Here is a 9,416-nt window from a genome sequence, read left to right on the forward strand (position 1 = left end):
TCCTGTAATAATATATAATGCAAATAATTATTTATTTTAAGCATAATTATAAAGCCAAAATAGGGATATAATTCATTAGGATATAGGAAATATTGACTCTTATCACACCCCCTAACTTGAATATTGCTAGTCCCTTAGCAATTAGATTATACACCAGCCATGATCTAATCGCAATACTTGCATGAATATAAAAATTTCAAATTCGAAACCAAAATGCGTAGAGTAGAACATTCAAAATAAATCGAACATTCAAAATTAGATTTATGGTTAAAGGTCATACAATCTTAGGAATGGCAATCAGGATGATCAATACATATATTTACTCCCTCGAAGTTTTGACTTTAAACCTTACTGTGGATTTTCCCTCTAATAAAACGATTCCTTAGGTGTACACACAAGGGGCTGCACCGTTATAAGAGTAAATATAAAACAAGTTCAAACTCAGTGTCATCCCAAATACAAAGAATGTATTTTTATGAAAGAACAGGGAAATTAACATAGCTTCATGACTGGAATAATGCCATAGATAAACAACTTTTGAATTTAAACAGAATTCCTTGCTCCGAACTCGAATCTTGAGATCACATGATTTATAGCATTAAGAGGGACTAAACTGGGTTGTAATGGGGCTATGAGGTTAATACAAGTTGTCAAAGAAAATGGTAAAGTGTGCAAATGGTGTGTTAGGATTTTTTTTTTTTTTACACTAATCTCAAACTGGATATAATATTTTCTTCAGCATTTGTTTTGAAACACTTATGCTGAATAACTAAGAGAACTTCCATTTTTTTTCTTTTTTTTTTTCTTTTTTTTTTATATGAAAATACCGAGATAGACGGATTCCTAAAAACACACCAGGTTGGACAAATTTCAAGTGGTTACGGTTTAGATGAGGGTAAGGAAAGAAACTGTGCTAAGAACAGTTCAAATGGGCTAGCAAAGGAGGTTAATGTAAAGAAAGAAAAAGGTTAATAGGCCCAAATTGAAAGAAATTGCTCCCCCTATCATACTTCTATAAAACAATGTTACTCAGTCAACTAATTTAGAGTTTGAAACCAACCAAATTCATCCGCTATCATACTAGACATTCAAAACTAATTGATACTTTGAAGCTATTGAAAAGATGAGATAAACAATAAAGCATATTTAGAGTAAGTGTTATTTCACTCAGAAGTAACGATTATCAGGCTCAAACACTCACTCGGGTAATAGTCTCTACCTCTGTTGAGGGATCATGCAGTGTGCTAATCAGCTAATTACCATTGCTTTTGACTTTATGACCGATAAACCAATTTCTAATTATTGAACACCCGATGCATGCAAATCATCTATTCTAATTCCATACATATACGCTTTCAAATAAGAAATTAATGCATTCATGATTCATATTGCAAATTCAACTGGCTATCAGTGTATAATTCCAAAGCTTTAGGGATAACATTATTTAAAGAACACATATTTTTTTTTTTTAATTCACACAAAACTACAAGCATGCAATTGCAAATTCACAGTTAAACATAGACCAGATAATTCATAAATATACCTTACTCCCCCCCAACTTGAATTGCAGTAATAAAATAGGGTTGTTAGGAATACCTGTAACTCCATAAGTCCATAGATTTACTGTGAACTGCTAAAACTCAAACAAACAAATGAGCATACCATATATATATTTTTATATTTTCACACCAAAATAAAAATTCCATGCAAGTCATAAGATAAACAAAATGCGTCTCAAGAGTACAAAGTACTCCTTACTCAGCCATCTTATCATAGACTCGCCTAACAACATTCCACAGTTTTTTTTTTTTTTTTTAAGAACACAAGAAAAGAAATTTTGTACAAGTCATAGGAGATGCGTCTCAAGACTACAAAAAGTACTCCTTACTCAGCCATTTTATCATAGACTTGCCTTACAGGGATAATTCTAAATTAATCGAACCTTTTTGCCGCTTGTTTTTTTATTGCCTTAGACCAATCTATCCGAGGCTCATAAGGATCGTGCTGTGGAACATAAGTATGTAATTTCTCTAGCAGCTCCTCGATGGTGGATGCAGAAATAAGAATCTTTCTTGCTGAAGGAGAAATGAACTGTTGGTCCACAGCCTGATCAATAAAAGAGAACAACCCATCGAAAAAATGGTTAACATTTAAAAGTCCAATGGGTTTGGTATGCAGATTGCTCTTGGCCCAAGAGATTATACAGAAGATTTCTTCAAGTGTACCAAAACCTCCTGGTAAAGCGATGAAAGCGTCTGACTGATAAATCTTACAAGCCATGCGCTCAGACATAGAAGTCGTTTCTACAAATTGACCGCGTGTAATCCCAGAAATACATGGTTCAGCCAAAGGGATTGGCATTACACCTACCACATATGATTTTCCAAAAAGTGCAGCTTGTGAAACATAACCATTCAACCCACGACTTCCCCCTCCATATACCAAATTAATCTTTTTCTCTCCTAATTTTTGACCTAGTTCGCTTGTTGCAAGTGCGTAACAAATATCACTCCCAAGTTGAGAGCCACAAAGTACACATATGGTTTTGATTCGACGAACTAACTGGCATTCCATGTTTGTTTCTTTTGTATGCCCTGGAAAGAGGTTTGGCGATCAAAAGTAGCTATACAACAATTCAATAAGAAATAAATACAAACAAAAATCATGCGTATGTACAAGTAGTTGTGATTGTGGCTCACATCTTCCTCTGGTTTTACGTCCAGAAACGGCTTAAACACTTTCTATGAAGTGGGGATAGGCTTCCCATCCAATCTTCTTATAGATTGGCAAACAGAGTCATTTTTAGTCAAATTCCCAAGACTATAGCGTTGGTAGTCACTTATAAACTGAGACCATGAAGCAAGAAGTTCTCTTTGCACTATTCCACACGGATGCGTCTCAAGAGTCAATCGGATATCATCCAATGACTCCTTACTCAGTCCATCCTTTATGAAACTAATTTTATCTTCTCGATTTATGGATGTAAAACCCACAGATTTGCATCGAGTGTTACATGTCCATCGAGCACACTTGTGACAACCATTCACTCTTTTAGCTCTTCGTTTCTTTGCAAAACTACTCTTCCCTAAGCCTGGGAAGTGCTTAAAACTAGGTGAAGTTTCGCCAGCTAATCGAACTTTTGCTTCGATCAGCCAACGAATATCTTCAGGGATGTTATTACGCATCAATATCCTAAGTCTTTCACACCTACCAATATAAATTTATTTCAAATCATTCATTGGGAGAGATGGATAGTACTTGCGGATTTTTGATAGTTGAAGATCCATTTTTTTTTTTTTTTTAAATCAAAAGACAACTATAATAAGAGAAAAGTAGAAACTATAAATCTTACAAAATGAACGAGAATACCTGATCGAAGAAAACACGAATGAGAGAAGACTGAGCTTGCTTGCAGAAGTGTGGTTTGGCTCATACAGATATGGAGTCTTTTATAGAGCAATGGGTGTCACTATTCTATACTTGGCTCGAGGCACGCCATAATTGTAGGGTCAGGCGCGTCTCTTTTTTTCAATACTTGGTGCCTCCTTTTTCAACATTTGGCAGTGTACCTCTTCCTTTATAGGACAGTGTGATTGCACTGCCCGAGAAAAATGGCCGCCACCAGCGCCAATTTTGTCTCTCTCAATTCAAATTTTTTTTATATATATATATTTTTGTTTTTTGTTTTTTTTGGTTTTTTTTTTTTGAAATATTTTTTTTTTAGTTTTTATTTTTATTTATTTATTTTGTTTTTTTTAATTTTTGGGTTAGTTAAATTTTTTTTTTTTTAGGTGCTTAATAAAATCATATATACCACACAAAGCATTATTATTGAGTCAAACAAAATTACTTGCACAATAGATTAAATTCAAACATCAATAAATTCCTAAGTACACCTTACCCCCAACTTGAATTGCGCATTGTCCTCAATCGGCAATAAAAGGATAGAGGATAGGCATACCTGGCGATCTTCAATGCATGAACTAGTATGTAAAATTTTTATTTAGACTGCACATAGAGAAACACTATTTAAGTAATGCAGAAAAGAAACAAATTTTTATATACTTTTTTTTTTTTTTCAAATCTAGAAACATCCATTTAACCTAAATGGAAAGGTGGTCTTTTAACGTCAGATTCCCAGACGAATGTGTTCCTAAAGGTCACTCAACCATTGATGGTGGATCACCCAACTCCACCATCTCTTCATTTCCTTCAACAAGTTCTTTCTCAGCTATGCCTAGATATGGTTTCAGCCTTTGACCATTCACTTTAAAACATTGTCCAGACTCTTTGATTTCAATTTCTATTGCCCCATATTCTGATATGGTTTTGATTGTATAGGGTCCTGTCCCTTTTGATCTCAACTTCCCTGGGAACAAATGAAGCCTTGAGTTGTAGAGAAGCACCTGCTGACCAACATGAAATTTTTTTCTGTTGATGTGTTGGTCATGCAACTTTTTCATATGCAACTTAGACAATTTGGCATTTTCAAATGCCTCATCCCTAAGTTCTTCAAGTTCATTAAGTTGCAATTTCCTATTAAGGCTCACTTCTGTTGATTCCTCATTAATCTTCCTAATGGCCCAGTAGGCTTTGTGCTCTATTTCAACTGGTAAATGACATGGCTTGCCATATACCAACCTGTAGGGAGACATGCCTAGAATGGTCTTGTAAGCAGTTCTATAGGCCCAAAGTGCATCAATCAACCTCAAGGACGAATCCTTGCGATTAGAATTGACTGTTTTCTCTAAAATCCTTTTTATCTCCCTATTGGCCAATTCAGCTTGGCCATTGGTTTGAGGGTGATATGGGGTTGCAACCTTGTGGACTACTCCATATTTTCTTATTAATTCAGCCACTGGTTTGTTGTAGAAATGAGAACCTCCATCACTTATGATGGCCCTAGGCATTCCAAACCTACTAAAAATATTTTCTTTCAAAAACTTCATTACAACCCGATGATCGTTTGTTCTTGTTGGGATTGCTTCTACCCACTTGGACACATAGTCAACAGCTAACAAGATGTACTCGTGTCCACCTGAATTAACAAATGGTCCCATGAAGTCTATTCCCCAACAATCAAAAATTTCTAACACCTGAATGGGTTGCAAGGGCATCATATTCCTCTTGGTTAGGCTTCCTAGCCTTTGGCATCTATCACATGAGCTACAGAACTGATGCACATCTCTAAACATGGTAGGCCAAAAGAATCCACTTTGTAAGATCTTGGCCAATGTTTTTCTTGTGGAGAAATGACCTCCACAAGCAAGAGTATGACAAAAATTCAAAACACTCTGTTGCTCATGCTCGGGGATACACCTTTTTAAAATTTGGTCAGCACAATACTTAAACAAGTAAGGGTCATCCCAGAAATAAGTCCTAACCTTCCTAAAGAATTTTTGTTTATCTAGCTTGGTCCAATGATTTGGAATTAGACCGGTGGCTAGATAGTTGGCCAGATCTGCATACCATGGTGTAACAGAGGTTGAGGTATCATTGATAAGGAAGAGTTGTTCATCTGAAAAGGTGTCCCTGATTGGTTCCTTGTCTAGATTAAGGTCTTAGCATGGAAGTCTAGACAAATGGTCTGCCACCACATTTTCTACTCCCTTTTTATCTTTGATTTCTATGTTGAATTCTTGGAGTAACAAAATCCACCTAATAAGACGTGGTTTGGCGTCTTGTTTGGTGAGCAAATATTTCAAAGCAGCATGGTCAATGAAAACAATGACCAATGACCCCACCAGATATGATCTGAACTTCTCTAATGCAAACACTACTGCCAATAATTCCTTCTCAGTTGTTGTGTAATTCTTTTGCGCTTCATTGAGGGTTTTACTGGCATAGTAGATGACATAAGGTTTTTTATCTTTTCTTTGCCCTAGGACTGCTCCTACAGCATAATCACTTGCATCACACATGAGTTCAAAGGGCAATGACCAATCTGGTGGTTGAATAATGGGGGCTGAGATGAGAGCATTTCTTAACCTCTCAAAAGAGGTTTGACAAGATGATGTCCACTCAAATGGGACATCCTGGGAGAGCAAATTACATAGAGGCCGGGCTATGCTGCTAAAAGATGCTATGAATCTCCTATAGAACCTAGCATGCCCTAGGAAAGACCTGATGTCCTTAACACTCTTAGGGACTGGTAATTTTTGGATGGCTTCAACTTTGGCTTTGTCCACCTCCATTCCCTTAGCAGAGACAATATACCCTAGGACTATACCTTGTTTGACCATGAAATGACATTTTTCCCAGTTAAGCACAAGGTGGGTTTCTTCACAACGAGCTAGAACTCTCTCTAAATTCTCTAAACATGCCTCAAAACTAGCTCCATAGATAGAGAAATCATCCATAAAAACCTCCACAATGTGTTCTGTCATCTCACTAAAAATACTCATCACACACCTTTGGAAGGTGGCAGGGGCATTGCAAAGTCCAAAAGGCATACGTCTATAGGCAAATGTCCCAAATGGACATGTGAAAGTGGTCTTTTCCTGGTCCTCTAAGGCAATGTCAATTTGGTTATATCCTGAATAACCATCAAGGAAACAATAGAATGCTTGCCCAGCTATTCTTTCAAGGACTTGGTCCAAGAATGGCAATGGAAAATGGTCTTTTCTAGTCATTGCATTGAGTTTTCTGTAATCGATACACACTCTCCATCCGGTTTGGATGCGCGTAGGGATCAACTCATTCTTTTCATTTCTCACCACTGTGACTCCAGACCTTTTTGGGACCACTTGAGTGGGGCTGACCCACTTTGAATCAGAGATGGGGTATATAATACCCGCATCTAGCAACTTTAGCACTTCTTTCCTAACCACCTCTTTCATGTTAGGATTGAGTCTCCTCTGCATTTTCCTAACAGGTTTAGCATCCTCCTCTAGAAATATCCTATGAGTGCAAGTCAAAGGACTAATTCCATGCAAGTCTGAGATGGTCCAACCTAAGGCTTTTTTATGAGCTCTCAGAATTTTTATCAGTTGAATTTCCTGTTGGGATGTCAAACTTGAAGAGATGACTATGGGGAGTGTGTTCTCATCACCTAGAAATGCATATTTTAACTCACTTGGCAAAGGTTTCATTTCAGGTGTGGGTGAGGTATTATCAGATTGTTACTCATCATTGTTCAGAGAACCCAATGGTTCTGATTTGGGAATCCATTGAGCCACAGGCATTGCTTCTTGCTCCCTAGTGTTTTCCAATTCTTTTAACTCTCTCTCTTCTTGATCTTCTTCCATAGATTTGTTCAAAAATTCTTTTGCAAAATAGTCCTCAGCTAATGTTTGAACCAAATCTACTTCCTCCACCTCATTCTCAACTATGTGTTGTTTGGAAACTCTAAAGATATTCATCTCTATAGTCATGTTTCCAAATGATAACTTAAGTATTCCATTCCTACAATTAATTATGGCATTTGAAGTTGCTAGGAATGGTCTACCAAGAATGACTGGAACAGGGGGTTGAGGGCCTTGATGGGGTTGTGTGTCTAAGACTATAAAATCAACAGGGAAGTAAAATTTGTCCACCTGCACTAATACATCCTCCACTATCCCCCTAGGGACTTTGATTGACCTATCAGCAAGCTGTAGGGTAACTCTTGTTGGCTTGAGTTCTCCTAAGCCCAGTTGCTGATATACACTATAAGGAAGCAAGTTGACACTTGCTCCTAGATCTAAGAGTGCTTGGTCCACCCTCTGGCTTCCAATTATGCAAGAAATGGTTGGGCTACCAGGGTCTTTGTACTTAGGAGGTGTTTTAAGTTGCAGGATGGAACTCACCTGTTCGGTTAAGAATGCTTTCTCCTTGATGTTGATCTTTCTTTTAACAGTACACAAGTCTTTTAATAATTTTGCATAAGATGGTGCCTGTTTGATTGCATCAAGTAGAGGAATGTTAATCCTCACCTGCTTGAATACTTCATAAATATCAGCATTTTATTTTTCCCTCTTTGTTTGAGTAAGTCTTTGAGGGAATGGTGGTGCAGGGTTGCTCTTGAATTCTTCCACCTTATTTTTTTCTTTATCTTCCTTTTTTTTGTTTTCAAGTTTTTCCTCCAAAGCTGGAGCATTGTCATTTTTTATATTTTCATTTTGTTCTTCTTCTTGTGTATTAGGTTGGTTTGTCCTAGGGTCATCTGGTTTGTCAATTATTTTTTCATTCCTAAGGACAGTAACTGCTTGCACCTGCTCATGATTGTTGTTCCCACTATTTGATGATTCCACTTGATTTGTTTGCCTCACGGGATTGGGACTTGGTTGAGAAGGGAATTTCCCAGGTTCTCTCACAGTTAAAGTTTGAGTTAGCTTGGTTAGCTGACTCCTCATATCCTCAATTGCCCTATTTGTTTGCTCTTGGAATTTTGCTACTTGAGCATTGTTCCCCATTTGCCCTTGCATAAATTGTTATAGAGTATCCTCTAGGGATCTCTTATGCGGTGGCTGATATGAGCCAGATGGTCCTTGGTTAGGCTGGTAGGGTTGTGGCTGAGGTTGTGGCTGTGGTTGTGAGGGAAATGGTTGGTGAGGCTGAGGTGCTGAGTCATTTCTCCAAGAGAAATTTGGGTGGTTCCTAGAATTTGGATGGTAGGTGTTTGAGTTTGGGTTGTACCCTTGATAATTTTCACCCTGGTTCTGGTTTTGGTTTATCCTACCCTCTGTTTGCCTTGGTTGTGAGTTTGAAGTTTGGCCATACAACACTTCTTTGAAAGCAGGGAGAGTTGGACACTCCTCTGTTCTATGGCTATTGGCTTCACACACTACACAATGCACCTCTACCTCATTGACAGCCTTCATTTTTTTCATCTCCAATTCTTCCATTTTCTTTGTCAACAGAGCTAATCTAGCACTGATGTCATCAGTTTCATTTAATTGGAGTTTTCCCTTTGGTTGTGGATTGTATTGGTCTCTCAAATCTCCCATGGTTAATGGCCCAACTTTCCAATTTCTAGAGTTTTCAGCCACATGGTTAAAGTATGCAACAGCCTCTTCAGGAGTTTTTTCATAAAAATCACCATTACACATGGTGGACACTAGCATTTTCAAATTAGGAGTTAAGGCATTAAAGAAGAAACTAACTACCCGCCATTGTTCAAAGGCATGGTGTGGGCAAGAATGCAAGAGGTCCTTGAAACGTTCCCAAGTTTGAGCAAATGTTTCATTTGGTTTACAGACGAAATTCATCATTTGCCTTTGGAGTGATGCTGTTCTATTAGCTGGGAAGTATTTTTTTAGGAATTTTGTTTGTATCTCCCTCCAAGTTCCTATTGATCTAGGCTCTAGAGTCCCTAACCACATTTTTGCTTTATCCTTGAGTGAGAACGGGAAGAGTTTTAGTCTAACAGTGTCCTCATGTATATTTTGATCCCCACAGGTACCACATACCTCTTCAAAATCCCTCATGTGTGTATA

At 37.6% G+C, this 9,416-nt stretch overlaps 1 pseudogene; it reads left to right on the top strand.

The window, feature by feature from the left end:
* Positions 1-9,099: 9,099 nt before the first annotated feature.
* On the top strand, positions 9,100-9,199 carry LOC127805415 (small nucleolar RNA R71; annotated as a pseudogene).
* The last annotated feature ends 217 nt before the right edge of the window (positions 9,200-9,416 follow it).

The sequence above is a fragment of the Diospyros lotus genome, chromosome 6 (genome assembly GCF_014633365.1).
Source record: "Diospyros lotus cultivar Yz01 chromosome 6, ASM1463336v1, whole genome shotgun sequence".
Classification (NCBI taxonomy): Eukaryota; Viridiplantae; Streptophyta; class Magnoliopsida; order Ericales; family Ebenaceae; genus Diospyros; species Diospyros lotus.